The 18,046-nt window shown below is 39.9% G+C and overlaps 1 protein-coding gene across 17 annotated transcripts in view; it reads right to left on the reverse strand.

Annotated features, from left to right (window-relative positions):
• The window catches only part of dlg1b (discs large MAGUK scaffold protein 1b), a 471,082-nt gene that overhangs the window by 300,271 nt on the left and 152,765 nt on the right, over positions 1-18,046 (reverse strand). Inside the window, exon 1 of one of the 17 annotated variants that reach the window (XM_043702496.1) lies at positions 3,049-3,133. The exons of the other annotated variants lie outside the window; for them this stretch is intronic. The gene's annotated coding sequence lies outside the window, so the exon portion shown is untranslated. Of the gene's footprint in view, positions 1-3,048; positions 3,134-18,046 lie in introns of those variants that run through there. 17 annotated transcript variants of the gene reach the window in all.

Genomic DNA, 18,046 nt, shown 5'->3' on the forward strand with positions numbered 1-18,046 from the left:
GCAACATTTAAGAGGCATTTGGATGGGTATATGAATAGGAAGGGTTTGGAGGGATATGGGCCGGGTGCTGGCAGGTGGGACTAGATTGGGTTGGGATATCTGGTCGGCATGGACGGGTTGGACTGAAGGGTCCGTTTCCGTGCTATACATCTCTATGAGTCTATGAGGTAAAACTATATTGTGTCTGAGTGTTTGTTTTGACTGATACAGGGGGATAGGGAAACTGGACAACACTGCTTTTTAATTCATTCACAAAATGAGGCCATCACTGCCTAGGCCACCTTTTGTTGGCCATCCCTAATTGTCCAGATGACAGTTAAGGGTCAACCACATTGTAGCAAACCAAATGGGGTTTTTTCAACAAGTGACAATGGTTTCATGCACACTGGTTGTAGATTCTTAATTCAGGCTTTTTCGAATTCAAATTCCATGATCTGCCATGGCAGAATTTGAACCCAGGTCCTCAGAACATGAGCTGAGTTTCTGGATTAATAGTCTTGTGATAATACTGCTAAGGCATCACCTCTCCCAACAAATTTTACCAACAAAATGTATAAAAGGGCTCATGTTGGCATATATACACATACATGCAGTAATCTCAACCAGGGCTTTCTATTTTGAAGATGGACAAGTTCAACAGCTAGCACCTACATGATCCCATCAAATCTCTACCATTGCTCTGGCTTATGCAGTATTCACGCATGCAAGAGAAAGGAAATGCAAAATAAGTTTCCCATTTTAAACCAAAGTAAAATTACAAAATGTATTTAAGGTAAAATGAATCTTAATTCAATACAAGCAGTTCTTCTATAGAATACTCAATATATCATAGCACAAATAGTTTCCAGTATTGAATATCAAAATAGAACTGATTAATGATATGCAGGTTAACAGAAAAGCACACTTTGGAAACACAACAATTGACTTCATAATTACTTTCACAATAAATCTTCCCAGGTTACAAGATCATATCGAAAAGATTTTCTACAAAATAACAGTCTATGAGGGTTTAAGAATAATTCAAGGACATGACATATGAAAACTAAGCCTTCACTAGAAAGGATTTAGAATAACAATCAAAGCAAAAGGAAACTGTTCCAACTGGGGAAGAATTGCAAGCATCAATTGGAGGAGATAGGTGGTTTAAAGGCAGGGAAGGGAATTATAACAGCAACCTCTCCCATAAAGCACTCAGCTCAAATTGTGCACAATCTGTGAGATAGAAACATTGCTCAAATAAAAACAAATGCTGGGAGAAACTCAGCAGATGGAAACATCTATAGAGTCCAAAGTGACTTTTCTTCAGGTTTGGAGAACAGCAGTCAAAAAAATGTGGCTTCCCTGCTTGTTGCATGGATTTTATAAAAAAATGAATTGGATGAGAATGGGTTTTCATTTATAAATGAAAGCGTTCCATAATTCTACATAAACATTACATTGGTGGTCTGACTTAAAAGCAGAGAAGGCTAATGTAGAAAATAAAGTGAGAGGAATTGTTAAAGTATGTGCAAAGTTAATTCTAAATAACTGTAATTATAATTTTAAATCAAAATAATTCAGGTTATTGATAGTACTCCAAACAGCCCAAATATTCCTCACCGTACAGCACAAACCTAAAGCACTTGGAAGCTTCTGCTTCCTCAACCACGAGAAACACTGACAGTACAATAATCAATGTGGGAGCAGGCAAATGCACACATTAAAGAAAACCTGAATGCAGTTTGCTTCATAAGCCATGCCAACAAAATGGCTGTGCATGCCAATTCATTTTATTCCTATTGCCCTACGTAGTTGACAATTTCACAACATAGAAGGAGGTAGACCTGCTCAAGCAATCAATCGACACTAGAGGTGGATATAGTCGAGGGCCCAAACAATTATTATACAAGCTTGCATACAGGAAATGTAGCTCAAAGAGACAGCCTCCCCCATCATAGCTCATTTTGCACACTTCTACAGTTTAGAATCATGTTATTCATGTAGGCATCCTAATTACACGACTATAAAACTAGTACAGTACTTTACAATTTTACGTGAAACCGAGTATCTCCATTTGATGCAGTCCACAGGAATCATCATCTCTGTAAGACAGATTTCTGTGCTACACAATCCACAAAGATCATATCTCCACATTTCAAAACAGTCCTCCACTGTTTATAGTGATAATTTCTTCACAATGTTATACATATCTCTATTCTTCTACAAGTTATGCATTGAGGTGGGCAGGTGCTCTATTTTAAATAGGCTTTCACTTTATCTAGTGACGACATTCCTTTTGATATAAACTTCCTATTTCTATATAACAACTTTCTATAGAAATCACAAAGGAGGATCATTTATAACAAGTCTTGACTTTGAGTTAAATCACAGAAGGAGGCAGCCATTTGGCCTAAGTTTCAAATGAGCTTCATTACTGACTGCCACTCTCCTGCATTTCCCCTTATCCTTGCACATTTTTCTTAATCCAAATAATCGACTAATACCCTCTTGAATGCCTCAATTGAACTTGCCTCTGCCATACTGGTCGGCAATGAATTCCAAACCCTAACTACTCGCCTGCTGACTTTTACCCACCCTCGCATCACTCTTGCTTTATTTGGAAATCACTTTAAATCTATACCTTCCTCTTCTTGTTCCTTTTATAAATGAGAATAGTATTTCCCTACTTACTTCAACCATCCTGCGTATGATTTTGAAAACCTGTGCCAGGTCTTCTCTTCACGAAATACAGTCCCAGCTTATTCACTCAATTCTCATCATTCGAGTTTCCCTGGAACCATTTGTGTAAATCGCTTGGGCACTCTCTCCAATGCATTCATACCTGTGCCATAATGTATCACTTCGAACTATACACAATATTCCAAGTGAGTTCTAACAAGTGTCTCAACCCCTTTTGATGCCTGGAGCCAAATTTTCTACTGACCAGCTATTAAGTTCTACATTCATATGTTTCCTTTTAAGCCATACACATTGCAATTAAGTATTTTTTTAAATGCAGAAAAAACATCACAGTACTTCAGAAAAGCATAAATATGTCTACTTCATTACATTTGTTTGATGAGCTTCCTTCCTTTACTCATCTCTCCAAAACACTCAGACAAGATCTTCTTTGAACGTTCACAACAGATATTTGACACAGCAACAATTTACTTTTCACCTACACACATTTGATTTTTGCAGTTTTAAGTTAACCTGTTTAAGAACTGGTGTGCCTCTGATGCTACCAAGTTTCTCCAATTTCAGTTAGTGCAAAGGCACTGCAGGAGCGAAGCAGTTCAAGAGATCAGTAGCAAAACTTCAGCAGATTTGAAAACAAAAATAACACAAAGAACATAAATTATATTTCACAAAATCAAACATCGTTGAACCATGTCAGATTCAACATTAGTAATTCTTCACTCTTTGGCAATTACATTCACTTCCTTCCTGCTGTATGATTACGGGTAAACACTACTACGCAAAATGAGGTCACTGTCATCACTTGTCATGCGACAATGCACTCATCTCACAACTCCCAACATTTGCCATTGACAGACATTATATAAACAAAATCAACAAATAAAAATATATTTCAGTGAGCTTTGCTATTAGAATCATCTTTCAAAACCAATACACTGAAGGAATTGTAATCTATCAAATATCTTTTCATTTCTGTTGTTTAGTTTAACTACTCCACAATACTTACATTCAGAAAATGGCTGGATGTTACTTGTCAAAACATCATAAAGAATTATCTCAATTTAATGACAATGGTTAATAATACAAATCCAATTCTTGGCAGCCTAATATATTGAGGCCTCAGTAAACTTCCCAAGACACACCTCGGATTTAAAATTTCTGAAAGGACTTTTGCAATAGTTTAATTTGGAAATGAGTTTGTAGATGGCAAATTTTACATTGTAAAACTTAAAGGGTTGGTGGAGAGAGAGATGTAATTTATTCAACAGACCTGTCAGCTGAACCTATCATAAGACCTGCAAACTTTCCAAGTATCAGGTATGTCACTCCTGTTAACCAGTTCGATTGGCGATTGGCAATTAGCAAAAATGAAATTGAATTTGCATTTTGCAAAATACACCATGTCCAAAAGTTATTTTGAAAGTCACCCCAGCTCATCTTCTGAAACTCACTTAAAAGCATTAAAATAAGTTGTAATCATGTGATATACAGAACAAACTAGTCTAAAATGTGCACTGACAGCAGGGCTGAAGATTTCAGCACTCTACCGCAGGAGAGGTTTGATGGGATACCAACTGCTGCTGGGCTTCAAACCAAAACCTTCCAATCAATCCATGGCATCAAAACTGATTAAGAATTCAGAAAATTACTTTACTAATAAAATTCATATATTAAGACAAATCCAGAAAGGCACTATTTTACCTAAAATAAAAAAGCATAAGTCATAACACAATACTTACATGCAACTGATTTGGTACAGTAACTTAGCAAGTAGAACACAGAAAAGCATCAGCCACCCAGGCCTGGCTTTCTTTATTCCAAGTATCAATGCTCAGTGTCCTGGTTACGCCACCAGGAAGTAATTTTCAGCTGCGTTGCTGCACATGGTCTGCTTACCGTCACCTTCTCAAAGATGACTAGGGCCAATTAATAAACATTGGCACAGACAGCACTGTCCCCCGGAAATTTTTTTAAAAACCAAACCGGTATCATACAGACACTTGGTTGAGTTATAAGACCATAAGACATAGGAGTGAAAGTAAGGCCATTCAGCCCATCGAGTCCACTCCGCCATTCAATCATGGCTGATGGGCATTTCAACTCCACTTACCCGCATTCTCCCCTTAACCCTTAATTCCTTGTGACATCAAGAATTTATCAATCTCTGCCTTGAAGACATTTAGTGTCCCGGCCTCCACTGCACTCTGCGGCAAGGAATTCCACAGGCCCACCACTCTCTGGCTGAAGAAATGTCTCCGCATTTCTGTTCTGAATTTACCCCCTCTAATTCTAAGCTGTGTCCACGGGTCCTAGTCTCCTCGTCTAACGGAAACAGTTTCCTATCATCCACCCTTTCCAAGCCATGTATTATCTTGTAAGTTTCTATTAGATCTCCCCTTAATCTTCTAGCTCCAGTGCCAGTATGTCCTTCCTGAGGTGTGGGGACCAAAACTGGACACAGTACTCCAAATGGGGCCTAACCAGAGCTTTATACAGTCTCAGTAGCACAACGGTGCTTTTAAATTCCAACCCTCTTGAGATAAATGCATTCGCTTTCTTAATCACGGACTCAACCTGCATGTTTACCTTTAGAGAATCCTCGACTAGCACTCCCAGATCTTGCTGAATGGTGGCATTGCTGAATAACCTCTATACGAATAAACAAATGTTTAGTGTATTATCATCAGGTTAAAAGGAGGTTACCTCTTTAAAACTTTCTCTCAGTCACAACAGAATTTTTTTTTCTATCTGTCATTCTTTATCAAAACTCCGTTCACTGATCAAAAATGAAGCAGAGTCAATTCCAAGGGGTTGTTTTTGAGATTAAGAGAATGGACTTGAATTACTGGAAAAAAACCCAACAAATACACAAGAAAGACACGGGGTTTAATTTCTTATTTTGAAGAATGGGGAGAGAGGAGTGCAGGGTGGAGGTTGGTCCAGCTGTCTTGTACAGACAGGAAGGCAAAGGCAGTTGTACTTTGCAGGTTTTAAGTTTTTGAGTAGCAAGAATTAAATGACAAGAATTCAACTGTTTAGCTGCTGTCTTGTTCCCTTTTAACATGAAGCCACAAAAAGTCCTGGAGTCCTCAGTTGATGCTGTACCATAGAATCACTGAATCCCTACAGTGTGGAAGCAGGCCATTTGGAACCTTCAGTCCACAGTGACCTTCCAAAGAGCATTTCACCAAGACCCACTCACACACCTTCAAGGCTTCTTCCTAGACCAGACGCCTGAACACTCCCTGTCCATCACCACTCTCATCCACCTGGCTGAACGTTCTCTCACTGAAAAATTTCTCCTTTAAATCATCTCACTAATGCCAAATCAAAAGAGTGCTATGGGCAGCCACATAGGTTCCAATTATGCCTGCATCTTTACTAGGTATGTGGAACAATCCGTGTTCCAGTCCTACACTTGCCCCCTCCCACAATTCTTTTCTCAGTAAATTGACAACTGCTTCAGTGCTGCTTCATGCTCCCACCAGGGCCTTGAAAAATGTGTCATTTGTCTTCAATTTCCATCCCTGCATCACATTACCGACACTTCCCTTCCTGTCCTTGACCCTCTGTCTCCATTTTGGGAAATAAACTGTCCACTGACATCCACTACTAAACCACAGACTCTCATAGCTAACATCGCTACAGTTCATCACACCCCATGTCCTGCAAGGACATCCATCCCATTCTCCCAGTTCCTTCACCTATGTCACATCTGTTCAGATGATGCCACCTTCCAAAACAGCGCTGCTGATATGGCTGGCTCCTTCCACAACCGTGGTTTCCCACCCACTATAGTTGACAGGCCCTCCATTGCATCCGACCGATCACCCACGGTTCCCCCCCTTGCATCTTCCCATCTCACACAACAGCATGATCAGGTCCCCCTTGTCTTCACTTTCTATCCCACGAACCTCTGTATTCCAAGGATCATTCTCCGCCATTTCAGACAACTCCAGCAGAATGCCACCACAAAATATATCTTCCCCTCACCACCCTACCACCCCCATCTGCATTCCCTCTGGGACATCCTAGTCCATTCATCAGCCACTTATCCCACTCGCCCACCCTACGGCACCTTCCATGTAACCAGAGAAGGTACAGTACCACCCACCTCCCTGCTCACCACCCAAGTGCTGAAACAGTCTTTCCAGGTGAAGCAGCATTTCACCTCTATCTCCTCCAATCTAGTATATTGTATTTGCTGCACCCAACATGACCTAGTCTACATTGGAGAAAACAAATGCAGACTGGGTGACAGCTTTACAGAACACCTCAGTCTGTGCGCAAGCAGACCTTCACGTAGCTGGTCATTTTAGCACAGCATTCTGCTCACATGTCCACCTGTTTGTCCTCTGGATGCTGCAGTGTTCAGGTGGAGAAAGACAAATGTAATTGAAGGGCTTATGCCCGAAACATCGATTCTCCTGCTCCTCGGATGCTGCCTGGCCTGCTGCGGTTTTCCAGCACCACACTTTTCAACTCTGGTCTCCAGCATCTGCAGTCCTCACTTTCTCTTAATTTTTTCCTTCAGTTACCCCTCAACTGTTAATTATTTCTACATTATGGCAACTGCTATGATTCAAAAGAACTTCAAAGGCTCTTTAGGATTCCAGGACATCAGAGGTTGTAAAAGACAAGTTCATTTTTTCGGTAGTTTGTAGTGTGGTGCATTGTCAAAGGCTTTCTGAAAGTCCACGTGGACAATATCCACTGAGTTCTCAATTCACCATGCCAGTTACTTCCTCAAATTAGGTTTCAAAGCTTCTGTTGACCTCCATTTATTTTCTCTGCACCTTGGTTTTTTTTTAAGAAACAGTTTTCATTTTCAATTAAGATTCCAAGCAAAAGGCAAAGAAGAAAAAAATATAATTACCTACAGATCTCAAATTACGTTGTGGGGAAGTCAATCTACCATAACACAAATATCAGTCAAAACCAAAACAGAATGTCCAAAACTGGATAAAATATCAAAGCTCTGAACTTAATCATATTATCACACGGTGTAGGACAGAACAGAATATAAACTACTGCTTGATTAGGAAATGCTAAAATATAAGACCTGGCATCTCAGTTCAGGATCTTCTCATTCCCCCTGCAGTAATATATTGTATTTAGAAAGACATGCACCTTCCTACCATTCTGCAGACTAAATCAATAGTTTGACAACCGAATAATGCAACATATTGCAGAACTTGATGCAGCAAGTTACAGAAGTCCGTTTTAAATGAGAATATTGAAAGTTGCTGTACGCAGCTCTCCCAAACCAGCAATTAGAATTGAAAATGAACATACCCTGGCACTGCAGGGAGAGCACCCATTTTTCAAGAAACCTGGTAATTTTACATTTTCAGTCCGAGCTGCCATAATGGACATGGTCATAGAAGTCAACATTACAACGTGAACACAAAAAGGTCAAATACTAGTGTACCTGGTCACCTATCCAATACCAAGCACAAGCAATTATTAAAATCTCTCTTGCATCCTTCTTTTTCCTTTCTACAGCAAATTTACTCTATGGAAGATTATAGGGAAATAGAATTTTACATACTGGATGCCCTTCCTGCCTTAATAGTGCATTGATTGAGTGATTCACCAAAGCTCCACAGAAACAAATATTGAAAAAAACATTGCAATGTGACAACTGATATAGTTCACATTATTGCAAGTATTTATATTACAACTGAACAAAAATAATCAAGATACAAAACTAACTTCTTACAACAAAATGTTTGTGATGGGAACAGGGAAAAAATTTTAAAAGCCATTAAAATGCCATTACTTCTGCATCTTTCTGCCACAAAGATCCACTTGTAAATTGGAATAAGTGTCACACCTAGCATTCTCCATTTTTTCTAGAGAAATCCACAATGTAGCAGCAGTCCCAAAATTTCAATAAGGGCAGTCGCCAGGTTGTGAACAGGTTTTGTTCCTGACTTCATTCACAAGTTCATTTGTACATACATTGGAGCACAAGGCAACACAATTTAAAGTAGCCGTTCCTAAGAAATTACACTTCTGTAAAGGTGTCATTCATGACTATAAATTTTTACATCATAGATCAGGCCCCCCACCCCCAAAGAGAACTCAACATCTGATTGCCTGATGTACACTGCATCCTTTCCATTGGAGCAGATCTCATTTATCATTGTGGAGAATTTAGAGGCACAATCGAAGACCCAAAGCTTAGCCATTTCAATATCTATCCAGAAGCACTGCACAAGTTAATCATCTTCCTCAATGCTATTTTCTTGCACTATCCTCATTGCGCTTAACGTCTCATTAGTATCTAGAAATTTATCAATCTACAGGGTCGAGTCTCAAAGACTCATTATCCACAGTGGAAATAAATTCTCATCTCAGTCACAAACACAGTTTTCTCCTTACTCTGAGTTTGAGAGATCTGGTTTTCGAATCTGCCAGCCGAAAGACACATCTGTCTTGTTGAAAGGAATTTAAGAATTTTTTCAAATTTTAATTAGGTAATTTTTTATTCTTCTACATTTCCCTCAATCTCTCCTCATTGGCCAAATTTGGCATCCATTTTTCATCCTGGTTTTTATCAACCCAAGATTAGATTAGATTAGATTAGATTAGATTAGATTAGATTAGATTAGATTAGATTAGATTAGATTAGATTAGATTAGATTAGATTAGATTAGATAACCTATGGTTAGTCATAAACAGTCTCCGTGAACAGTTGTTAATGCTCCAAACAAATCATTATCAATTCCTATGCCCAACAATTCCCGCCTCAGGCGACTGACTGTGTGGAGTTTGCACGTTCTCCCCGTGTCTGCGTGGGTTTCCTCCGGGTGCTCCGGTTTCCTCCCACAGTCACAAAGATGTGCAGGCCAGGTGAATTGGCCATGCTAAATTGCCCGTAGTGTTAGGTAACGGGTAAATGTAGGGGTATGGGTGGGTTTCGCTTCGGCGGGTCGGTGTGGACTTGTTGGGCCGAAGGGCCTGATTCCACACTGTAATGTAATCTAATCCAAGAACTTTGAACAAAACGGATCAACGGCTTGCATGGGCATCTGGATCAGAGCTGTCAGAATTGAGAAATTAAGCCGATGTTCCGTTACAGAAATTAAAACTGGCTGCTCAATCGTCAGTGCTGCCTTGAGATATTTCATACAGCACATTTTGCCATAGCTTTCATAGAATCCCTACAATGCAGATAAAAGCTATTCAGCCCATCGAACCTGCACTGATCCTCCAAAGTACAACTCACTTGGACTCATCCACTTCCCCCACCAACCATGGCTAATCCATCTAATCTGCACATCTTTGGACTGTGGGAGGAAACCCACACAGACACAGGAAGAACGTACAAACTCCACACTGTTGCCCAAGATTAGAACCGAACCCGGGTCCCTGGTGCTGTGAGGCAATAATATTCACTACTGAGCCACTACACCATGTATCACGCTTACCCCTTTGCAACCCAGAAATACTATCTACTTAACTTGGGTACAAAACTCAATGGAATTATCTGTCATAATGGAATTAACACCCAAGAACTAATAAATTCCAGGTCTGATTTCTTGTCAACTGTATACACGTATCTGAAATCAATTGAGTGTGATACAAGATTTAAATGAGGCAGAACATAACATGTCAGCCACTTCAGTAACTCAGGCATTTGGGTCCAATTATTCAGGCATATTCATTTCAAGGAGCATTCACAAAAGATGCATCCATAAAGATGCAGATTTCCAATTAAATGTACTCAGTAACAAATTGGTACGTCCACATCTAGTTCACTTTTCCTATGTATCACAAGTTCACCTAACAACTCATCACTCCATCTCGGAGATATGCAGGGAAAGGCCATTCCTTACCGAGTTCTAAACCACGAAGCAAAATTATTTGGACACGTTTTAAATAGCAGAACCTTAAAGTACACTGGAAATTTACAATCATTAAAGGGGGTAGGAGAAAAGATCCAGGAGCTCTTTCCCCATTCTTAAGAAAGCACCAAAGTATTTTATCTAATTTTCAGAGGGCATATGGATCACAGATACTGCAATTAATCAAAATTTGAGAAGGTGATGGCCTAGTGGTACTATCGCTTGACTGTTAATCCAGAGACCCAGGCAATGTTCTGGGGACCTAGATTCAAATCGCACCATGGCAGATGGTGGGATTTGAATGGAATAAAAATCTGGAACCAGAGTCCAGTGATGACCACAATGCCATTGTCAATTGTCAGGGAAAACCCATCTGGTTTAATAATGTCTGCTGGCAGTTTCTTCCCCACTCTTACCTGGTCTGGCCTACATGTGACTCCACACCCAAAACAATGTGGCCGACTCTTAACTGCCCTCTGGACAATTAGGGAAGGGCAATAAATATTGCGGGTTTCATGTCCCGCGAGCGAATAAAATAAATCAAAAACAGTATCAATTTAATTTAGTATTCCTATCCTCAAGTCAGAAAGTTGCATCTCAAATCTCATTCAGGACTTGGGTGCATGATATCAATGAAGTAAAAATTGGTATTATTGAAGATTACCCTTCAGATGAGCTGCTCAATGGAAGTCCTGTTTTTCTATGAAGACTGGCATAAAAGGTTCATTAGCACTATTTGAACGGGTGTGTACTCAGTATCCTGGGAAATATTCACCATTCAACCAATGTTACTTTAACAGATTTATGATCACTCATCTCTGCTGCTTGTTGTAAGCTGCTGTGTTAATTGGCTGCCACAATTGCCTTCGAAACATTGACTATACTTGCAAAGATAATTCTACCCGAAGGACACAAATAGCAACAAATAGTTCTTCCCATCTTCAAACAGCTGGTGTATTTTCTGGTCAGAATATCTAAGACTTGAGGCTATAAAATTTTGAGGCAATCATCAAATTTACTGGTTAACTCAAAGAGCTTATGCTTACAGGATGATTTAACACTCAGGATGTCCTGAGATGTATTTCATAATCAATTACTTTTGAGGTGCTATTGTTATTACACGGGGAAAAACTACCAATGTGTAGGCAAGAATCCAGAGACACCTTCAAACACTCAACCGCCACGACTTAGGTCAAGGGTTACAAATGCCTGCAGACAGCATCATGTTTTTTTTAATCATTTTCTAAGTCTTACATACACAGTCAGATTGTTAAATTTTATATTTTACACCAGACTGACTGCCCAACAAATATACCTAATAACTGCATTGATGCCTCTGGCTATTATTTCACCTGTGCTGAAAATTCAAAGTGATGCCCTTTAAAGTGCTGCTGCATTACCCCCTCAGACCAACAGGAATTAATCTCAATGTTACAGTAGCACTACGAAATTCAAAATTAATTGGAATGGAAGCCTGGAGTCAGACCACTATTCTCGGAGTCTGACCAAAGTATTTTTGATATACGAAGTTTGCACAGTACAAAGTTTGATAGAAAGCATAGAACAGATTTCCGTATTGAACAGGAATTATTTATTGCAAGTCATTAGATCATAGCTACAGGTAAACAGCAGTGTTGAATGCCAATGGTTTCAAATGAAAACTCTAAACTTCGTGTAACGTCTCCCATCACCCCACATACATAATCACAAACAAATAGAAAAAATGGATTCAGTCTGGTGTCTCTTCTTCAGTTCTGAACATAGGTCACTGGGCTCAAAATGTTAACTCTGCTTTCTCTCCACAGATGCTGCCAGACCTGCTGAGTCTCTCCAGCAATTTCTGTTCTTGTTTCAGATCTTCAGCATCTACAATTCTTTGTTTTACTTTATAAAAAATACATTATTGGCAGAGGTTAGAAAAAACTGGGAAGTCTGTTGACTGATCTTTACCTCAATGGTGGAACTGAGAAGCAATGTTTCAGTAGCTAGCCAAACCCTGTGTTATTCAGATGTCTTTATCACTGAAAGCTTCCACTGGTTTATGGAATGTCTCGTGCAATTGATTGACTAGGAAATGGTCTGATTTATTAATTCAATAGTCAAAAGTCTACTGCTATTGCTGCAGGAAAAGTAACTGGCTATCTTGAGTCTTAATCTGAGTTTCGACTGCGGAGAACGTGATGCTATCGGGCTGTGAGAAGATCTGCACACTTCTCTCCACAGATGCCGCCAGAACTGAATTTCTCAAGCAATTTTGGTTTTTGTTTCAGATCTTCAGCATCCGCACTCTAAACGATTTTCCAACTCCAAGCTGCTCAGCCACCAAAGAACCGATCACACAGTTCTTAGCAAGTAAGAGGTCTGAGTCATTGATAACGGTCATTAGTTCACAGGTGAATCAACTTCTGCTGCCAAAATGAGTTACATCACTGTACACCCTTGGTTCTGGAACCTCTGCAATCTGAACCTCAAACACTGCTTGATTATGTAGTTATTTATAAAGCATGCCCTGAGTATCAGGTTACTTACTTTCAAAGCTGCAGCCACTCTTGCAAAGTTTTTTTAAACTTCGCCAATTTCAGTCTTCAGTTTTTAAAAGCACAAAAATAAAGAGACACAGTCCTTTCAGCAACCAACTCTACTTTTCTGCTTTGCCTTACCCAACTCAGTATGCTACCAAATAACCAGCCAGCTCCAGATTTATAATGGCACCCTTCATCATCATGGAGATATATCCATGCTGTGCCTGTAGAATCTCATCAAAAGGTCACTTTTGCCAATTCATCTCTCAACTCTGTAAAAAGGTTTGTAATTTTTTAATGCCTGATCTATCTTGGCTCCCTCTCCAGAATGATACTAATTCTTACTATTTTATGATCACTATCCCCGAAACTGTCATCCACTGCTTCTTCATCCACCTGCCCAATTCATTTCCTAAGATAAATCTAGGATTGCACCCTCTCTCATCGGGCTTATTACATGCGGATTTAAAAGTTCACTTGAAAGCAGTTGAAGAATTCTGTGCTCCCTCTGCTTTGAGCAGATGGCACAATATTTCACATTTTCAGAACGTTACTGAATTGATTGAAAAACATTTTGTAGACTACTTATACAACTGAACAGAACTAACACAACCAAGAGTAACTCCCGTATATGTTGCACTGTATTTTAAATAGATATTCAGTTCTCCCAAGAATCAGTCAAAGATGATTCTTGGCTCCCCAAGATTTGCTTATAATCATTTTTTTTTTCAACCTGGTAACTTACAATTCTATAGCCATTCTTTGCGGCTAGAGTACTGCTGGTGCTCGTCCCTCAGTACAAACTCAGGAAATCTTCTGGGCTCGTTTTTGACCTCTAACAACATTCCAGGATAGAGAATCACAGACTCTCATGGCTCTCATGGTTCTATCTCCTGGACTCTAGCAGACGTAATAGACCAGAGAGTCTTTAGCGGTATTGTAGAAATTCTTCCCATTCAAATCTCATCTTCAATGTAAATCATATGGGCTTTGTACCTGGGTAGATATGCTGATTAGCTATCCATGAAGGCCCAACTCTTTTATTCTTTCCAAGACTGACCTCAACTGTTTAAAACCTGATTCTCTCAAGATTTTATAAACGCAGTTTACCCACTGTTAGTACAAAGACTGCTGTCAATGTCTCCAATACTACACACCATTTACCTGTAACTCAACAAAACACGCTGGGCCCCCTTTAATCCCCAACAATCAAACCATCCAGGTTTGCTGAGGTGCAGGCTTCAAAACAGATTACATGATTATCCTTCAGTATACCTGAAAGTATAGCTTTACCTACAAATTGAGGGGTAGCTACAAATTGAGGTGTGATAGATTTAAGACAGATGTCAGAGGCAGGTTCTTTATTCAGAGTGGTAAGGGCTTGGAATGTCCTGCCTGTATCCTGGGATAAGCACATGGATGATGATGGGATAGTGTAGGGAAATGGGCTTAGATTAGTTCACAGAGCGGTGCAACATCGAGGGCCGATGGGCCTGTTCTGCGCTGTATTGTTCTATGTTCTAAATACACAGCTCCAAACACAATCACTTTGCAATTGAATCAATATGAATATAGTGTTCCTTATTATCAATTCTAAACATTTTAATACATTAAACTGTAAAGTGTGTGTGTTAGATCCCTATTTTTCTATCAGTTACGTGTTACTGCGTACGTTTTCCACTAAGATTAAATATTTTGTTACCATAGCCTCAGACAAAAAATATCAATGAAGTCAACAGCTTGCACAGTCTCATGCTGCACAAGTTAATTACGAGTTGGAGGTGCCAGTGTTGGACTGGGTGTACACAAAGTTAAAAATCACACAACACCAGGTTTGGTCCAACAGGCTTATTTGGAAGTACTAGCTGTCAAAGCACTGCTCCTTCATCAGGTAGTAAAGGAACAGCGCTTTGAAAGCTAGTGCTTCCAAATAAACCTGTTGGACTATAACATGGTGTTGTATGATTTTTAACCAAGTTAATTACAGTAAAGACAGACTTTCTAAAGATGACAAAAGGGAAAAGGAAACTAATTTCTATTAGTAACTTCAATATCTTATACCTGCAATAAAGATTGAAGTTGCAGGGTTTAAAATCCTTTCAGCATCATACATGTACTCCACCCCACCAGAATACTTGTAGGCCCAATGTTCCTCAATTGTATTTAAACATTCCACTTTGCCACACAGATACTATGCTCTGTACAATCCATAAGAGGTTAGGGAATCAGGGGAAGATCTATGAGTAAGATACACATGGACCCGAAAACATGGACAAATCTGAAACTTATCAGTTAACTGCTAAACCCCAAATGGTTTTTGTCTCCTTACGTAAGGAAGGATACAATTACATTAAAAGTCCACTTGTAGAATCATAGAATCCCTATAATGTAGAAGCAGGCATTCGGCCTATCAAGTCCACACTGACCTTCCAAAGACCATCCTATCCGTACCCAATTCCCTATCCTACTCCTAAAACCCTGCACTCCCATGACAAATCCATCTAGGCTGCACACCCCAGGGCACAATGGGCAATTTAGCATACCAATCTACCTAACCTGCATATCGTTGGACTATGGGAGGAAACTGAAGCACCTGGAGGAAACAGTCACAGACACAGGGAGAACGTGCAATTAGCTGCCAGAGGGTAGATTCAAACCCGGGTCCCTGGTGCTGTGAGGTAGCAGTGCTAAGCCCCACAGAGCCTCTGTGCCATCCACAAAAGGTTCATTCAATTGAGTGCTCCGAAGAAGGGATCATTTTATGAGGAATGGTTGATTGCGTTCAGCAGGTTTCAACTGAAGTGTAGAAGAGAGAGAGATAATCTTATCAAAACATACAAAATCCTGAGGAAACCAGACCTTTTTTTTAATTTGCTTATGGAATGTGGGCATTGCTGGGCTTTTTAAAAAAATCATTATGGGATGAGGGCGTCGCTGGCTAGGCAAGCATTCATTGCCCATCCCTAATTGCCCAGAGAGCAGTTAAGAGTCAACCACATTGATAAGAGTCTAGAGTCACATTTAGGCCATACCAGATAAAGGTGGCACATTCCTTCCCAAAAGGATATTCGTGAACCAGATGGGTTTTTCCAACAATCAACAATGGATTAATGGTCATCAATAGACTCTTAATGCCAGATTTTTATTGATTTCAAATTCTACCATCTGACGTGGCGGGATTCGAAGCGAACATTACCTGTGCCTCTGGATTAATAGTCGCTAACAATACCATTAGGCCATTGCCTCCCCTTGGGCCTGCATTTAGATTAGATTAGATTAGATTCCCTACAGTGAGGAAACAGGCCCTTTGGGGCAACAAGTCCACACCAACCCTCTGAAGAGCAACCCACCCAGACCCGTCTCCCTCTGACCAATGCACCTAACACCATGGGCAATTTAGCATGGCCAATTCACCTGACCGACACATCTTTGGACTGTGGGGGGAAACCAGAGCACCCGGAGGAAACCCACGCAGACATGGGGAGAATGTGCAAACTCCAAGGCTGGAATCGAACCTGGGACCCTGGTGCTGTGAGGCAGCAGCACTAACCACTGAGCCACCGTGCCACCCCATTTATTGCTGATCCTTAGTGTTTCTTCAGAAGGTGGCAATGAACTGTCTCCTTGAACCATGCAGTCCATGTACAGTGCTGTTAGGGAGGGAGTTCAGGATTTCTGAAGAAACAGTGATATATTTTCCAGTTAGTATGGTGTGAGAGTTTGAGGAAATTTTGCAGGTGACCAGACGACGGAGACCATTTAGCCCGCTGAGTCTGTTTCAACATTCGTTGAGATCATGGCTCATCTGATAACCATAAAATCTATTTTCTTTCTTTATCCCCATATCCTGGATTTCGTTACTAAAAATCTGTTTATCACTGGCTTGAATGCACTTAATGATCCAGCGTGGACAGCCCACTCTGATATTAAAAAAATCCACATACTCAACACTCGAAGAAATTCCTCCACACTAAAAATGTGACCCCTTATTCTAAAGGTTGTGTCCTCAGATCTTTAGCTATCCTGCTCATTACTTTCTCAAATTTGTCAGGAATAATTTCTTCCACATGAAGCCATGCTGAGTCTGCTTGATCATATTATGTATTTCTAAGTGCTTTACTATTACATCTTTTATAATAGATTTGAACATTCCAAATAACAGGTATTAAGCTAACTGGCCTATAATTATCAATGTTTTGGTTTCCTTCCTTTTTTAAATAAAGATGTTACACTGGTAGCTATCTAAACCTCTGGGACTTTTCCAGAATCTAGTGATTCCTGGAATATTACTATCATTGCACCCACTACCTCAGTAGCTACTTGCTTTGATATCCTGAGATGCAGGTCCGATGTACAGGTCTTTAGCCCCATTAGTTTCCCTTTTTCTCCGGTGACTGTTATTGCATTTATTTATGCATTTTGCTTGTTGAATATTTAGTAAGTTTAGAATGTTATTGATGTCTTCTAATGTGAAGGTTGATGCAAAGTATTTATTCAACTCCTCTGCCATCCCCTGTTATCAAAGGAACTTGTGCTCACTTTGGCCTCTCTCTTCCTTTTTTATGTAATCAAAGAGGCTCTTACAGTCCATTTTGATGTTACTTGCAGGTTTACCTTCAAACCTTATTTTCTCTTTTTTTTGGTTGTCTCTTTTTGGTTTCTAAAACATTTCTAATCTTCTGGCTTACCACTAACCTTTGCTACCCTGTGGTTTTTCTTTCAATCTAATGCTGTCTTAACTTCCCCAGTTAATCATGGCTAGCTTATCCTTTTTCTACATTCCTCAAGCCTTACTGGAAGTGTCTTTGCTTTGAACCATGAACTATGTTCTTAAACATCGTCCATTGTTTCTCAACCACTTTTGCAGCTAAATTTCTTTCCCAGCCCACTCCTGCCAGCTCTGTGCTCATTCCTTTGTAATTATCCTCATTTAAGCTTAGCACAATTATTTCCAACTCAAGTTCTTGCCTCTCAAATGGAACGCTAAATTCT

The sequence above is a fragment of the Chiloscyllium plagiosum genome, chromosome 13 (assembly GCF_004010195.1).
Source record: "Chiloscyllium plagiosum isolate BGI_BamShark_2017 chromosome 13, ASM401019v2, whole genome shotgun sequence".
Lineage (NCBI taxonomy): Eukaryota > Metazoa > Chordata > Chondrichthyes > Orectolobiformes > Hemiscylliidae > Chiloscyllium > Chiloscyllium plagiosum.